The sequence below is a fragment of the Euphorbia lathyris genome, chromosome 8 (assembly GCF_963576675.1).
Source record: "Euphorbia lathyris chromosome 8, ddEupLath1.1, whole genome shotgun sequence".
NCBI classification, from domain to species: domain Eukaryota; kingdom Viridiplantae; phylum Streptophyta; class Magnoliopsida; order Malpighiales; family Euphorbiaceae; genus Euphorbia; species Euphorbia lathyris.
This window is the reverse complement of record NC_088917.1, coordinates 67,487,268-67,505,233: the sequence shown is the minus strand read 5'-3', so window position 1 is coordinate 67,505,233 and position 17,966 is coordinate 67,487,268. Positions and strand designations below refer to the sequence as shown.

General features: G+C 40.6%; 1 non-coding gene across 1 annotated transcript; it reads left to right on the top strand.

The window, feature by feature from the left end:
• Positions 1-1,436: 1,436 nt before the first annotated feature.
• On the top strand, positions 1,437-1,543 carry LOC136204362 (small nucleolar RNA R71). The gene has a single exon (XR_010675205.1). It is a non-coding gene; the product is annotated as a small nucleolar RNA R71 (small nucleolar RNA).
• The last annotated feature ends 16,423 nt before the right edge of the window (positions 1,544-17,966 follow it).

The window sequence follows — 17,966 nt, the reverse complement described above, 5'->3', positions numbered from 1 at the left end:
ACAAAATCTACAGGTAAAATGAATTTCCCGACCTCGATTAAGACATCTTCAACTATTCCTTTAGGATACCGAATAGATCGGTCGGCTAGTTGAACAGTGACTTTAGTGGGTCTAGGTTCTCCTAATCCTAATTGCATATAAGTTGAATATGGCATTAAGTTGATACTAGCTCCTAGGTCACACAATGCATTCTAAATAGTCAATGTTCCTATTGAACATGGTATAGAAAAACTCCCTAGATCTTTCAGCTTTTTAATAAGCTGCTGTTTGGCTTGTAGGATTGAGGAACTGTCCCTATTCAGCTGCACCATTACTACACTTTCGAGCTTATTCTTGTTTGTGAGAAGATCTTTGAGAAACTTGACATACATCGACATTTCTGATAAAGCCTCTATAAATGGAATGTTGATGTTCAACTTTGTCAATTGTTCTAAGAAACTTTTGTGCCTCTTTTTATAGTTCTGTTGCTTTAGCCTGCCTAGGTAAGGTACTCTTGCTTCGTAGGATGGGGAGTTCTCGTTGGTAGGTTGTTTGTCCTTTCTCCTTTCCGATGGAACTCCTTGCTAAGCCAGTGCTGGTTCATCGGTCGTCTTTGGTCAAATTGTTATTTTCAAACGAATTGGAAACCTTTTTACCTCCTCGCAAGATGATAGCATTGACCTCCTCTTTTGGATTAGTTACTGTATTACTTGGTAGGGCTCCTTTATCTTTGGAAGCAATGATAGTGGCAAACTGCTGCATCTGGGTTTCAAGACTCTTGATGGAAGATTGCGTCTGTTTCATTAAATTGCATCATCATAGATTCCAAATCAGGTTTCCCTTCTTGTTGAACAGCTGGTTGTCGCTGATAATTTTGCGTAGACGAATTGCCCTGCTGTGATTGATAGGCTGGTCTTGTATTGTCTTGCCGGTATGGTTGTTGAACAGCTGGTTGTCTTTTGTTATCTTGCCATAAAACGTTAGGATGATTTCGCCACCCCAGATTATATGTATCTGAATATAGGTTGGGTGGTTGTCGTGCAATAAAGTCACATTGTTCCTTCATCGACGCCCCTGGTTTGATCCCTGGACAGTCAATATGTCTGTACGGTCCACTGCAGAAATCACATCTGTCAGGTGTTGGCTGTTCATGCAATCCTGTTGGAAGAGGTTGTGCTTGAATAGCCGAAATATTCATTTTTCCAACAGTCTTAACCAACTGCTCTATTTGAGATGACAGTCTGGTGATTGCTTCATTGTTCGATTCATTGGAAAATCCATTGCCATCGCTTCTTACAGAGTGCCAATTGTAGCTTGTGTTAACAACTTTCTCTATTAGTTCGTACAAAGCTTGGGGCTCAAGATCTTTAGGGTTTCCGTTTGCAACTGATTCAATTTGAATCTTGTATGCATTGGTCATTCCATTGTAAGAACTCTGTACTTGCATCCACATAGGTATGCCATAATTTGGTACTCTTCGAAGCAGCTCCTTGTACCTCTCCCAAGCCTCAGACAGAGATTCATCTTCTTCTTGAAAGAAATGGGATACTTCATTTCTGAGTTTAATGGCCTGTCGTGGGGGAGAGTGTTGGTCCCTTGTAAGGTTGCAAGTATAGTTCCAAGGGGGGGGGGGGTTAGGAACTATTTAAACTTTTTCGCAATTAGGGCAGACTTCTTTTTCTAAGGAAAAAGGTTTTAACAGCGGCGCTGAGTAAACAGCAAGATACTGGCTTAGTCAACATGTGACTATTTCAGTTTCTTAGCTTGAGTCAGGAGATAGCACTTGGAGTCTATTCCTGAGCTCAGACGTTTAACACGCACAACTTACTTTGACCTCTTTAGTTGGTCAGTTTTGATTATTTAAAGCAAGCAATATAAATAAGGAGTTAAGGTAAAAAATACTTCACTCAGCAGATTTATCCAGGTTCGGCTTCTTCTAAGCCTACGTCCTGTCCCCGGAACACGTTCCGAGATTTCAAATCCTCTACTGAGCTCTTTAAAGGTAGAGCCTCAAACCCTTTACAATATCAGCAATTGAGTATGACAAGAGTACCTTCCTCTATACTTCTACTCAATCCTAATCTCTCGCTGAGTACTTAAAACCGAGTACTCAGCCTCTCCTTTCTATCTCTAGAAATGATAAGTGTTTTGTCCTAATACAAAGATGTGCTAAGACACTTTAGACGATTTAACAATCACTCTAGACTTTTACACAGATATGAGAAATGTAGTGTAAGAATTTGCTTTGCTTCTTGCTTGCAGAACTTGTGTAGAAATTTGGTCAGCGTAACTGCTTGATCAAGTTCTGTGTCAAATGAAGCTTGTGATGGCACTATTTATAGAGACGTCTGGGCATCGGTCATTTCGAATTTCGAAATAACCGTTGGAGGGAAACGGCTATATGTCGCTATCATCCTGACTTGCTCAGAGCTCTCGGCCAATCACAATCGTGTATCTTCTGTCGTCGGTCAGCTCAGCAGATGGTCTCTCCTTTTATGGTAAGGTCAACTGGACAGCATACTGTGTCGTCTGAACTTTGCCAAAAGAGGAAACACTTTGTCTGGAAGTTTTCCTTTGCCAGCTGCTGTCTTGTACGCTTTGTCGAGACTACTCAGCAGCTTCATTGTGAAGTTGTTCCCGAAGGTCTTCTAGATCCTTCCGATTGCTGAGTTGCGTTTTGTTTCAAAACGGCAACGTCTTAACATACGCGGGCCGAGTGTACTGAGTTGTTTGACTTGGGCCTTGGCTTCTGTATTGGGCTTGGGCCTTCCAACCCTTATGACTTATAACATTTATAACTCAACATTGAACAAACACATTAGTAGAATAAATCAAAGCATTTAAACTTAGTGTGTTTAGAATATGTATTTTAATTATACTTAAACAATTTTGTCAAATCAAAATTATGCAAAATGTGTTTCAACAAACTCCCCCATTTTGATGTTGGCAAAACTATTCAGCAAGGAACTCAGTATGAGCTCCCCCATGATAGTTGACCTAGTATAATTTAGCAAACTCCCCCGTAAGGGTTGAGCTACTGACTTAGTTTAACTTAAAACATTTAAGGGTTTAAATGAGTAAGTCTAAGGTCAGTTTTCAGGTATAGGTCAGCTATATCACATATTCTATTTACTCAGTGTTAAGCGGAAGGTTTAAACATATAGAGCGCGAACTGAGTAATTTGTTGTTCAATGAGTTCTTATAACAATGTTTCATAAGTACATAGGTTTATGTCAAACATGTTATCAGCATATCATTTAGTCAATAAATGTTACAAGTATTAAACATAGCTGATTTAATTGAAGATACATAATGACTCAGTACTTAATAGCATATATCATAACTCAGGATTTGAATAAGAAAAGTAAGTATGATATATATTGATAGAAGTCAGCAATTACACAGAAAAAGAAATAAACCAGGTAAATAGATTACAACTGTTATGGCCTAAGCTAAGCTAGCCTATCTATTTCTTTTTCTTGCCCTGTGACTGACTTCGCTCGTACTGACGTTGCTCATGCTGAGCTCTAGCAGCTTGCGCTTTCTCCCCCGTTTTGTCAACTTCAGGGAGATTGAACGCATCGGTTAAGACAGCGCGAGTCAGTTCCTGTGAAAGCTCCTTTAGCTTCTCAGCACTCTCATTTACGCCATCAAAAATGGCAACTCCATCAGCTGATACTTCGACTGGTACTCGAAGATCAGCAGCACTGAGCATATTTACACTGAAAGCTTGAGCTTTGGCTTGCCAGAGGAGAGCTTCAGAGAGGCCAGCAAAGATTTGGTGGAATGTTTTCAAGAGAGCTGAGTCATAATGATGACGTTGGAAATTATTATGACGGATGTGGTTGAAAGATTGTTGTGCGAGAGACAGCAACTCATTCTGCTTTAACACATCAGTATCCATCTCTTGCTTGTTTAGGTTAAGGAGCCTGATGGCCTCACCGAGTTGCTCTACGGAGCACTGACTGTATGACACCATTTGCTCATTGGTCTTAAGTTGCTCAGTGTGAAGCTGAGCAAAGAGCATTTTGAGTTCAGAGGAGGTGGCGTAGTCAGTGTTCATAGCAGATAACTTCTGAACTTGCTGATGGAGAGAGTTTAGATGTTGAACTGTTGTCAGCTGTATCTCTGCCAACTTGGCGAGTGAATCCTGCTTAGCTTGCTGAGCTTGGAAGGACAAGACTACATTCAGCAGATCCTTCAGTCCCTTGACTTCGTTAAGAAGCTGAGTGACCTGGGAGAGCTGAGTTGCCTCAGGAATTGAAGATCCAGCAGCAGGCGAAGCAGAATGTTGAAGATCTTTGATAAGTGCTTGCACTGAGTCAATGAGCTTTTTGCCGGACTCAGTGGCAGCCAGATGGACATCCGTATGACCAGTAGGAAGTGGAGTAAAAGGAGTACCCTGGTCAGTGACAGGAAGAATTTGCTCAATCTGCACTTGAGTCGGAGGAAATGTTGATTGATCGGCAGAGAGGTTTGTTGTGGAAGTAATAACCCGAACACTGTCTGTGCTGACGGCGGAAGGATGGGGAGTCAGCACCATGCTTGAGGAGACAGCATGAACAGTGGACGGTTCAACCTGACTGGTTGAAGTTGTTGAAGTGTTTTGGTCGGCATGTTCCTGTTGAGAAGAAACAGAGGCTTGTTTTTCCAACGGCGCTGAAGTAGAAGAAGTTGATGGCCGTTTGAAAAATTTTAGTTGAACAGTAGAAGGGTCCTTAGTTGTTTTTGAAAGAACAGGGTCAGGAAGAGTCGGTAGTTGCACAGGAGGTTCACTGACGAGCTTCTCACTGGCTTTAACCAACTTTCGCCTTCTACGTGGTGGAGTGAAAGTAGGAGCAGCTTCTTCTTTTGAGTGAGTAGGAGAGGATTCATGTTGCTCAGTATGAGTCTGGTCAGCTTGCTCTTCAACTTATTCAACTCCCGCAGCCAACTCAGTGTCAACCTGCACATCTCCACCAGCTAACCCAGTGTTAGCATCCTCAGCTTCAATTTCGCTGGCAGTTTCCTCAGAATCCTCAGCGTCATCCTGACTGCTGGCTTCTTCATCTTCTTCCTCAGAACTATCTCCATCCAGTTCTTCCTCAACTTGGGAGATGAAGTGGTCATCTAACTGGACCTCAGGTTCATCAGCATCAGTACTTTGGCATTGAGTGAAATGAGAATCACCCGGTACAATGAAATCGGTTGGCATGACGTCCAGAGGTGCCAGTGTTGAAGGCTTCTGCTTCTTCTGAGGTAGCTCAGCAGCTTCCTCAGTGCCAGGCTCATCTTGCCTGCTTATTTTTTCAGCTGACTTTCCAGCTGACTTCTGCCTCTTTGCTGGAGACTTAATGTTTTGTGAAGGAGTCTCAGCAGATTTCCTCTTGCGGGAAGCAGGGGCCTTAGATCGTCGCCCTTTCTTAGGCTCAGCAGTAGATTCCTCAGCTTGGTCAGTTTCAGCAGCAGCAGCAACTTTTCCCTTCTTCAAGGGTTGTCCAAATTTCAGTGCCCTCAGCGAGGCAGCTGTGATCTCAGTTCCTCTGAAGGATTCCTCACCTTCGAGGTCGATCTTGTGGTCGATGAGAATCCTGGTGATAATTGATCCTAACCTCAGTGTGCCCGTGCTGCGTAGGAACCCAGCAACTAAGAAGACCGGCATGTTGATGGCGGTGTACGTCAGCATGTGCCATATGAAGCACTGTTCAAAGTTGGTTGCTGATGTAGTGCAGTTGATCTTTGGGTAAATGAAATAGCTCAGCAGGTAGTGAGCCATCTTCTGGTGCTGTCCCATTAAAGATGTTGAGATCTCTCCTGAGTGACCCTCAGGTTTGCAGAAGGTATGGACGTAGTTGGTTTTGTCCTGATCGCCTGACTTCCTCAGCCTTACTCCCTCAGTTTTGAGCTGGAGGAGATTTCCTATGTAGAGAGGGTTGACGAAGATGGTTCTCCCTTTTACCTCGGTGCATAGGTAGTCAGCATTGTCATTAGCGACCTTGAGGTTGTGGTAAAACTCCTTCACTAAGTCAGGATAGGTTTCATCCCGAACTGAGAACAACCCAGTCCATTCGTTCTTGGAAATCCATTCGGCAAATGGTTGTTCATGTTGTACGAAATGCTCAGAGACCCATCTGGAGGGCTCAACCTTCCATTCGCGGACATTTTCGAAGACCTTGGAGTAGGTCCTGATCTTGACAGCTTTCCCTTGGCCAGAAGTTTGGCCAGTTTTACCCTTGCTCGGTGTGGAAGGGTTTCGTGAAGGTTCATCGGAGCTGGACTTTTGGTGGCCGGCACCGGAGACATTGTAGGAAATCTTAGTTATAGTTCGAAGATGGGAAAGGTTTTAGAAGGATTTAAGAGAGAGAGTATTATTTTCCTTAGAATGATTAAGCGTAAAGAATAAAAGATGGGGAATTTCCCATAATTTATAGACGGAATGAACGGTGTGGATCTTAATCGAATCCATGTGTCAGTTTTGCCTTGGGATCATGTACCGACAATGATCCTGGCATTTATGACACATTACGGTGAATACGTCATCCTAGGGCTATACGCGTGCTTTGCATTTATGCTAACGGATCTAACACTCAGTATTTAGAATGTCAAGCGTTTGATATTCTGAGTGGTCAGTGATGCATTTACGGATGATTTTAAAGTTTAAGTTTAAAACTAATTTACTCAGTGTGCAAGTTACTCAGTATTTGATGTTCAGTCAGCTTTGATGAGTTACTCAGCAAACAATCAATCATTCAGCATAGTAATTCACTCATCATTCATATTCATTTAGCACAGGAATTTACTGAAGAGGATTAAACATACCAATTGCTTCTCTCAGTATGCTGAACTGCTCACGGGCCAGTGGCTTCGTGAAGATATCCGCAAGCTGTTCGTCCGTTGGGACAAAGGTCAGCTTGATCTCACCCTTGAGTACATGGTCTCTAATGAAGTGATGTCTGATGCTGACATGCTTCATTCTGCTGTGTTGAATTGGGTTTTTGGAAAGATCAATTGCACTTTTGTTGTCACATTTGACTTCAATTGTCTTCGTTTGAACACCATAGTCTTCAAGCTGTTGCTTAATCCATAGGACTTGAGCAACACAATGACCAGCAGCAATGTACTCAGCTTCAGTGGTAGACAAGGCTACTGACGCCTGCTTTTTACTGAACCAGGATACAAGACAGCTTCCTAAGAAATGGCATCCTCCAGAGGTGCTTTTTCGTTCTAGCTTATCCCGTCTATAGTCAGCGTCAGTGTATCCGATGAGTGTAAAATCATGAGTATTTGGATACCACAAACCTGCGTTCACTGAGCTTTGCAAATATCTAAGGATTCTTTTTATAGCAATGTAATGAGATTCCTTAGGGTTAGATTGATATCTAGCACATTAGCATACTGAAAACTGAATGTCCGGTCTACTGGCTGTTAAGTAAAGTAGAGAGCCTATCATACCTCGATATAACTTGCTGTCTACTGACTTACCATTCTCATCAGCGCAGAGGACAGTGTCAGTGCCCATAGGGGTGGATATTGGCTTGCAATTTTCCAAGTCATATTTCTTTAAAATCTCCTTGGCATATTTGGCTTGACTGATGAAGATGCCATTCTTTCCTTGTTTAATTTGAAGACCGAGGAAGAAGTTGAGTTCTCCCATCATGGACATTTCAAACTCAGTCTGCATTTGTTTGCTAAACTCCTTGCACATTGATTCGTTAGTTGCACCAAATATTATATCATCAACATAAATTTGGGCCAGCAGGGTATCTTTACCCTTTTTCTTAATGAATAAGGTTGTATCAGCTTTACCCCTGACGTAATTTCTAGTAAGCAGGAAACTGGTCAGCCTCTCATACCAAGCACGTGGTGCTTGTTTGAGGCCGTACAGAGCCTTTTTGAGTTTGTAAACATGGTTTGGGAACTTAGGGTCCTCAAAACCTGGAGGTTGATTTACATAAACCTCCTCGTTTATAACTCCATTAAGAAATGCACTTTTGACATCCATTTGGAATAATTTAAAATTCATGTAAGATGCATATGCACATAGAATTCTAATTGCCTCTAGCCTTGCCACTGGGGCAAAGGTCTCACCGTAGTCAATACCTTCTTGCTGACTGTAGCCCTGAGCTACAAGCCTTGCCTTGTTCCTGACTACGTTTCCTTGTTCATCCATCTTGTTCCTGAAGACCCATCTTGTTCCGATGGTCTTTTGACTCTTTGGATGAGGTACTAGCTCCCATACATCGTTTCTTCTGAATTGATCGAGCTCCTCTTGCATTGCGTTCATCCAGAATTCATCGTACTCAGCTTCAGCGAAATTCTTCGGTTCTTATTGTTAGACGAGGTGCCGTGGCCTAATCTCCCGGGCGGACCGGGGGGTGGACAACCTCATGGCGACGTAAGCGGTGATTGGCGCCGAAAGCAACCAATCGTGGAATCAAGCTGCTCGGCAGGACCGGAGCTCGGAGATATGGAAGAGTCGCCACCCACGAATGGGAAAATGAACACCGATCCCTTACGGGAGACCGGTGTGGGTTCGGGAAACTTAGGTACGAGCCGAGAAGGCTAGCTCCTTTCCGGAGAAAGGCTACTAGGCACCCCGACATCGCCCGGTTATGAACCACCGGCCTCCTACTCAGCATGTTAGGCGATAACGGACTAATCGTATACTTCTTTAAGTTTAAAATTCATTTGAAACCCTTTTCTTTCTCTTTTTAGAAACCGTTTTGAGCATATGATATTGAAAATCCACATCAGTAAAGAATCACCCATTTATGTTTATACATACACAGAGAGGGGGAAGAAAGAAGTGATTTATTTATAACCGTATTAAATATTATGTCGTGTGTTTATTCTACACTAACTTATTTCCCAAAAACGGATTTATTTACATGGTTCGCACCTTAATCGCCGTTGGAACGATTCAGGTGCGTTTTAAAACCCCGTTTGATGAAGTTTACCCGAATCGCCGTTGGAACGACTCGAGTATTTGAAAACGTTTGAGATAAAAAAACCTTTTAATGAGAAAACATGGTTAAACATACAAGTCAATTTTATTTTGTACAAATTCTTTAAGAAAATGGTTCAAAACTCTATTATTCGCAAAGAAAACGATTTTAATTACAATGATCCTTTAATCCGCCTTTGGAACGGATTAGGGTTTTAAAACTTGGTATTTTGAAGACGATTTGAAATATTAACAAGAATGACTCCATTTATTTACATTACAAATCTAAAAAAACATTAGTTTAAATAATTCAATTGAAAACTCTCTTTTTGGTGATTTATTTTTCCCACTTACTTAATGGACTCTTTAACTATTATAATTACAATAAACTAACATTTACACTCAAATGAAGCCCTTTTGGAACATGGACCCATGAATGGGCCAAAAGAATAAAGAAAATGGTTTTAGACCATATATATATATGTATACATTTAAATCAAAAAGGAAGATAAGAAAATAAGATTTAACCAAAAATCACTATATGTATATGAAGATAATAAACACAATATATCTTATACTTTGAAATGTGAAAATAATAAGTAAATCCTATAACTAAGAAAGTAATACTTATTTAAAAATAATTTAACTCAATAATCACTAAAATAACCCAAATATTCTAAAAAAAACTATACATATATATACATAATTAATATAGTTTAAATATCAAAAATACCATATGCTAATGTCTATTCATTATTTCTCAAAATATCAAGTAACTAATATTTAAATATAACCTAAGTTAATAAAAAAGGGAAATACATATATATATTTATACTTATATTACAAAATAGAATAAAAAGAGATATACAAATATTCTAAAATAGATATATATACTAAAGTTCTAAAATAAGTTGAAAAACATGTATTACATAATCATATATATATATATATATATACTAAGGATTAAAAGTCTAAAAGTTAAGAAAAAGGGATTGAAATGACATTTTTTACATTTTGGCAGATTTACCGACAGAAAATCCGTCGGTAAACAGCCTTTAGTGACAGAATTGGCAAATTACAGCAGCACTCCAATATTTTCCAGATTTGTTCAAAAGCCTTAAATTAAATCTAATTCAATCGTTTTGGACTTCCGAACTACCAAAAATGGATCATAGTCGAAAACGGAAGTTCCTAAAACGATGTTTTTATTTTAAAACATTATTTGGAAATTTCTTTTAAATTAAAAAAAACTTATAATTACAACGTTTTCGACACCCGAACTACCTTTTTATCGGATCACGGTTCGTATTGGGATGTCAAAACGAGGTTTTTATTTTAAAACAAAACCGAATTTTATTTAACACGAAACGAAAATTAAATAAATATGCTAACTAAATAAAACGTGACAAAATAAATAAATGACTAAAGGAATAAAAAAAATAAATAGAAGGAGAGAAATAAATTAAATAAAATAAAGAGTCTAGTCCTCGGATAATACCTTTAATTCGGTATCTGACAGTCGAAGCCGATTGATTCCACGAACCGCGAGCTTCCGTTTTTTAATGAAAATTTAGTAAAAATTGAACCTAGGAAATTTGGAATTTTTGAGAAAAAAAAATATTTTTCTCAAAAAAATCCACTCTCTCTCTAAAAATGTTTAGAGTGAGAAAGTTTTCCTCCTCAAAAAAATCCTCCCTCATACCTTGGGATCCGTGCCTTTTTTTATAGGCCCACGGAACCCGGAACAATGTGCGACGCCCAAAAAAATTTGGGCGTCGCCCATTGTGGTTGGGCGGCCGCCTTGTTGGGCGATCGCCCAACGGCGTTGGGCGCGCGCCAAACCCCCGTCGGGCGTTCGCCCGACGCGTTGGGCGTTCGCCCGACGCGTTGGGCGTTCGCCCGACGTGGTTGGGCGCCCGCCCGACGACCCTCGGGACGTGCCCTGCGCCGTCGGACGTGTGCACTCCGTGGCCACCGAGCGCGCGTTCTGCGCTACCAGACGCTCGCACGTCGCGGTCGCCAAACGCGCGCCTCGCGCTGCCAGGCACGTGCGCTCAACGGCCCGCGAGGGCGCGCACCGCCAGCGGTCCCAGACATTGCTCGGACGTCGAGAGTGTGCCACTCACGGTGCGTCCGACGGACGCCGCGCGCACGTCTCGAGCCGTCGAGCGGGCGTTCGACCATCGTCGTCCGCGTGCGAGATGCCGTTGCGCGCCCGCGTCGTGCCGTTAATTTTCCTCCGCTTATTATTCTTTATATATTTTTCAAAACTTCCAGAATCAATTGCTTCGACCGTCTTGTTTTCAGGTTTTCGTCACAGGTCCTCCGACTCGGTGTCTACACTTGTACTGAGACGAAGGCAACATTGCTGAGGTACTTCCTGAGTTGATTCCTCGTCATCAGGGTATTCCCAGCAGAATCAAGGATCGCACTCTCTGAGTGCCCTCTTGGGATCCTTATCTCTTTAGGTAGATTTATGTCTTGTGCTGTTTCTGTTTCAACAATCTCTGCAGAAGTAGATGGGTCAGTAAAAGTAATCTTAGGTTCACTCTTACTCTTGGCCAGCCTTTTCGTGAATGACTCAGTAGCTGGTTCTTGGTCAGCGATGGTTACTGAGTGTGGATCATCTTCGGTCAGCGGCTGGTATCTACCTACAGGGTCAGTTTCTTCGAACTCTACATGTATAGACTCTTCTAAAACTTGAGTTCGTTTATTAAAAACTCTGTATGCTTTGCTGTTTGTTGAGTAGCCCAAAAAGATAGCCTCATCAGCTTTTGAATCAAACTTTGCTAAGCTATCTTTGGTATTTAAAATAAAACATCTACAGCCAAAGGCATGAAAGTATCCAATATTGGGCTTTCGTCCTTTCCAAAGTTCATAGGGGGTTTTCTTGAGTATAGGTCTAACTAGAGCCCTATTAAGAATATAGCATGCTGTGTTAACAGCTTCTCCCCAAAAATACTTTGGAAGCCTATGCTCATCCAGCATTGTCCTGGCTATCTCAACCAGAGTTATGTTCTTCCTTTCCACAACCCCATTTTGCTGAGGTGTTCTAGGAGCAGAAAAATTGTGGTCAATGCCGCTGGCTTCACAGAATTCAACAAACTTTTGGTTCTTGAATTCTCCACCGTTATCACTACGGATATGAGCTAATTTTAGGTCTTTTTCATTTTCAATTTTTCTAACCAAATTTGAAAATGTCTCAAAGGTCTCATCCTTGCTGGTCAGCAAGATAACCCACGTATACCGAGAGAAGTCATCTACAATGACCAAGGAAAATCTTCTTCCACCCAGACTCAGCGGCTGGACTGGACCAAAGAGATCCAAGTGTAGCAACTCTAACGGACGTTTAGTTGAGACAATATTTTTGCTATGAAAAGATTGCTTGGTTTGTTTTCCAGCTTGGCAAGCGTGGCATAACTGATCTTTTTGAAATTTAAGTTCAGGTAGTCCCTCAACCAATTGCTTTCTTGCTAGTTTGGCCAGGAGGTCCATGCTTACATGACCAAGTCTCCTGTGCCATAGCCAGGAATTTTCTGTTGGGCCCTTGTAAGGTTGCAAGTATAGTTCCAAGGGGGGGTTAGGAACTATTTAAACTTTTTCGCAATTAGGGTAGACTTCTTTTTCTAAGGAAAAAGGTTTTAACAGCGGCGCTGAGTAAACAACAAGATACTGGCTTAGTCAACAGGTGACTAGGTCAGTTTCTTAGCTTGAGTCAGGAGATAGCACTTGGAGTCTATTCCTGAGCTCAGACGTTTAACGCGCACAACTCAATTTGACCTCTTTAGTTGGTCAGTTTTGATTATTTAAAGCAAGCAATATAAATAAGGAGTTAAGGTAAGAAATACTTCACTCAGCAGATTTATCCAGGTTCGGCTTCTTCTAAGCCTATGTCCTGTCCCCGGAACACGTTCCGAGATTTCAAATCCTCTACTGAGCTCTTTAAAGGTAGAGCCTCAAACCCTTTACAATATCAGCAATTGAGTATGACAAGAGTACCTTCCTCTATACTTCTACTCAATCCTAATCTCTCGTTGAGTACTTAAAACCGAGTACTCAGCCTCTCCTTTCTATCTCTAGAAATGATAAGTGTTTTGTCCTAATACAAATGTAACATCCCCAAAACCCTAACATATGAGTCTTCCCACATTCATATATGTTTTCATGATTGAATACATACATTTTAGATTCATCTCATTGTCAGTAGAAGTTTTGTATGCATAATGCGATTATCGTGCGATTAGTAGGCGATTAGTGTGTCGTTAAGATGTAACGATTGGTTAATTGAGTTAGGACTTAAATGAATGAATGAATGAATTTATATGTCCTAAATTGATTAACTTACACTTTAGGAGGGCTGAATTTGAGGTTTGTGAGCAAGCATGAGGTGTCACCCCAATATTAAGACACAATACACCTCTTCATTTTACAAATGATGTGCACAACTCATTCTTTATCTATTCCAGCCACAATTTCGACCAAAGCTTCAGAAAAACCTTCCTTATTCATACCCTAAACCTCTCCAAAGAAAACTCTTCCAATTTCTTCCATTTTCGAGTCAAACAAGTCAAGTTAGGAAGCATACTAGGTGATAGACACGAGTTGAAGGTTAGTATGTAGTTTTAGCTCTTTTTCTATGAGTTTGAGATTCTGAAATACCTAGGTATGATCATAGGATTTGTTGTGGATGAGTTGTGATGGATTTTTTTGAGTTTTGGTGTTGTTTCAAGTGGTTATAGGCTGTCCAAATGAAAGATATGTATCAAGTGCCCTAAACAGAAATCTAGGGTACTGCTTTCAGTCATTTTGGAGCATGTTTTTCATATTGATATTCTTCGAATTTGAAGATACATAAAGAATAACATATGTTTCTATATGTGTTATGAAACCCTCTGTAAAATATGGGACTTTAATTCCATATATAGATGAAGAAAACCTAGATGGAACATGACTGCCTCGAAATTGAATATCATGTGAGGCAGCCATGTTGATGTAGCATTTTGAGGACCTTAGATTTATAATTTGAGAAAGGTTATTTATACAAAAGTGTTCCTAACTACTTGAAGTATATGTCTGTAAAAGGTTTTGGCAATCCATTGTGTTTAGTGTGAGATAGGTTGAGTGAATTATGGTAGATGGAAATCTGGATAGTCTGTTTCTTGGCTGAAAACAGGACAGAATCATTTTGTATGCCATATATTGTGTAGAAGTGATATTAAAGTGAATTTTGGATATGTTATACCCATATATGTCTAGTTTCAGTAGGTTCAAGAATCAGGGCATTTAGATTAATATAGAGAAAGTTATGGTAGAATGTGTGCAAGTAGGTCATGTGATGATCTAAGACAAAAGGATTAGATTGCATGAACTTTGTGGAGTTAGTGTCTTGTAAATCATATAGCATTCATTAGTTTATATTTTTATTAAGTTTATGTTAAGGCTAATTGTATAAATGTTATGTGACATTAGGAGGGCAAGGTGCAACTGAACGCACACCCGATCGTGTTGAATAGATCGAACCAAGAGCGACGGTAAGCATATTGCTTATATATGTGTATGACTGTATTGTGCCTTGTGACTTGCTGAGTGTGAGATGTGGTTGAATCTGATGTGAATGATGTGGATAATGTTTGAGTGTTTGTGATACATCATGATTGATAAGAAAATGATATGATTGAGTATGTTGCAGTGTTATGAGTGAATACGGCATGTTGAGCCTTGTGCACATACTAGAACTGAATAATGGTTGGATTATAAATGAATATGAGCTTGCTTAGATGGATATGTGAAATGGTCCAAGTTGAGAGTGCTATCTGAATATTGTGAGCCGGAAGCATATGTGTTGAGATATATGAGTACGTGAGTTGAGTGTAACTCCTCCGTAGCACAGATGATTGTATTCCGAATTTAGTGAGCCGGAATACAGATTGGGCCCAATGACCATTTTATATATATTGTTTAAGTACAGCAAGGCCTTTCTAAAATAAGTATTATTATAATAAGTGAAACAAATGAATAAATTCTAACTTGGTACTAATGATATATTTTGCTTTGTGCTCTTTACATTACTTTTGTATATACATATATGCGTAATATGTTTATTGAGTAGGCAGCTCACCCCTTGCCAACAGATTTTACAGGTTAGGTGGAGTTCTTCTTGCTTAAGGTCGCACCAGCAGTGTCAGTCCATTCTCATCTAGGCATTTTGGAGTCTTGTGATGTACTTTTGTTTTGTAAATCCTCTATGCAGGATAATGACTTAAACGTGTATTGTAAATTGTAAATGCTTTCTCTTGTGTATAATATGTAAAGTTTATATGAGATTGAAGTTTATATGATTGAGAATTGAAAGCATGTCTATAACTGATATTGTGTGAGATATCATGTGATCCAAGTGAGGGGGTTACAACAAAGATGTGCTAAGACACTTTAGACGATTTAACAATCACTCTAGACTTTTACACAGATATGAGAAATGTAGTGTAAGAATTTGCTTTGCTTCTTGCTTGCAGAACTTGTGTAGAAATTTGGTCAGCGTAACTGCTTGATCAAGTTCTGTATAGAATGAAGCTTGTGATGGCACTATTTATAGAGACGTATGGGCATCGGTCATTTCGAATTTCGAAATAACCGTTGGAGGGAAACGGCTATATGTCGCTATCATCCTGACTTGCTCAGAGCTCTCGGCCAATCACAATCGTGTATCTTCTGTCCTCGGTCAGCTCAGCAGATGGTCTCCCCTTTTATGGTAAGGTCAACTGGACAGCATACTGTGTCGTCTGAACTTTGCCAAAAGAGGAAACACTTTGTCTGGAAGTTTTCCTTTGCCAGCTGCTGTCTTGTACGCTTTGTCGAGACTACTCAGCAGCTTCATTGTGAAGTTGTTCCCGAAGGTCTTCTAGATCCTTCTGATTGCTGAGTTGCGTTTTGTTTCAAAATGGCAACGTCTTGGCATACGCGGGCCGAGTGTACTGAGTTGTTTGACTTGGGCCTTGGCTTCCGTATTGGGCTTGGGCCTTCCAATCCTTATGACTTATAACATTTATAACTCAACATTGAACAAACACATTAGTAGAATAAATCAAAGCATTTAAACTTAGTGTGTTTAGAATATGTATTTTAATTATACTTAAACAATTTTGTCAAATCAAAATTATGTGGAAAGGTGTTTCAACAAACTCCCCCATTTTGATGTTGGCAAAACTATTCAGCAAGGAACTCAGTATGAGCTCCCCCATGATAGTTGACCTAGTATAATTTAGCAAACTCCCCCGTAAGGGTTGAGCTACTGACTTAGTTTAACTTAAAACATTTAAGGGTTTAAATGAGTAAGTCTAAGGTCAGTTTTCAGGTATAGGTCAGCTATATCACATATTCTATTTACTCAGTGTTAAGCGGAAGGTTTAAACATATAGAGCGCGAACTGAGTAATTTGTTGTTCAATGAGTTCTTATAACAATGTTTCATAAGTATATAGGTTTATGTCAAACATGTTATCAGCATATCATTTAGTCAATAAATGTTACAAGTATTAAACATAGCTGATTTAATTGAAGATACATAATGACTCAGTACTTAATAGCATATATCATAACTCAGGATTTGAATAAGAAAAGTAAGTATGATATATATTGATAGAAGTCAGCAATTACACAGCAAAAGAAATAAACCAGGCAAATAGATTACAACTGTTATGGCCTAAGCTAAGCTAGCCTATCTATTTCTTTTTCTTGCCCTGTGACTGACTTCGCTCGTACTGACGTTTCTCATGCTGAGCTCTAGCAGCTTGCGCTTTCTCCCCCGTTTTGTCAACTTCAGGGAGCTTGAACGCATCGGTTAAGACAACGCGAGTCAGTTCCTGTGAAAGCTCCTTTAGCTTCTCAGCACTCTCATTTACGCCATCAAAAATGGCAACTCCATCAGCTGATACTTCGACTGGTACTCGAAGATCAGCAGCACTGAGCATATTTACACTGAAAGCTTGAGCTTTGGCTTGCCAGAGGAGAGCTTCAGAGAGGCCAGCAAAGATTTGGTGGAATGTTTTCAAGAGAGCTGAGTCATAATGATGACGTTGTATATTATTATGACGGATGTGGTTGAAAGATTGATGTGCGAGAGACAGCAACTCATTCTGCTTTAACACATCAGTATCCATCTCTTGCTTGTTTAGGTTAAGGAGCCTGATGGCCTCACCGAGTTGCTCTACGGAGCACTGACTGTATGACACCATTTGCTCATTGGTCTTAAGTTGCTCAGTATGAAGCTGAGCAAAGAGCATTTTGAGTTCAGAGGAGGTGGCATAGTCAGTGTTCACAGCAGATAACTTCTGAACTTGCTGATGGAGAGAGTTCAGATGTTGAACTGTTGTCAGCTGTATCTCTGCCAACTTGGCGAGTGAATCCTGCTTAGCTTGCTGAGCTTGGAAGGACAAGACTATATTCAGCAGATCCTTCAGTCCCTTGACTTCGTTAAGAAGCTGAGTGACCTGGGAGAGCTGAGTTGCCTCAGGAATTGAAGATCCAGCAGCAGGCGAGGCGGAATGTTGAAGATCTTTGATAAGTGCTTGCACTGAGTCAATGAGCTTTTTGCCAGACTCAGTGGCAGCCAGATGGACATCCGTATGACCAGTAGGAAGTGGAGTAAAAGGAGTACCCTGGTCAGTGACAGGAAGAGTTTGCTCAATCTGCACTTGAGTCGGAGGAAATGTTGATTGATCGGCAGAGAGGTTTGTTGTGGAAGTAATAACCCGAACACTGTCTGTGCTGACGGCGGAAGGATGGGGAGTCAGCACCATGCTTGAGGAGACAACATGAACAGTGGACGGTTCAACCTGACTAGTTGAAGTTGTTGAAGTGTTTTGGTCGGCATGTTCCTGTTGAGAAGAAACAGAGGCTTGTTTTTCCAACGGCGCTGAAGTAGAGGAAGTTGATGGCCGTTTGAAAAATTTTAGTTGAATAGTAGAAGGGTCCTTAGTTGTTTTTGAAAGAACAAGGTCAGGAAGAGTCGGTAGTTGCACAGGAGGTTCACTGACGAGCTTCTCACTGGCTTTAACCAACTTTCGCCT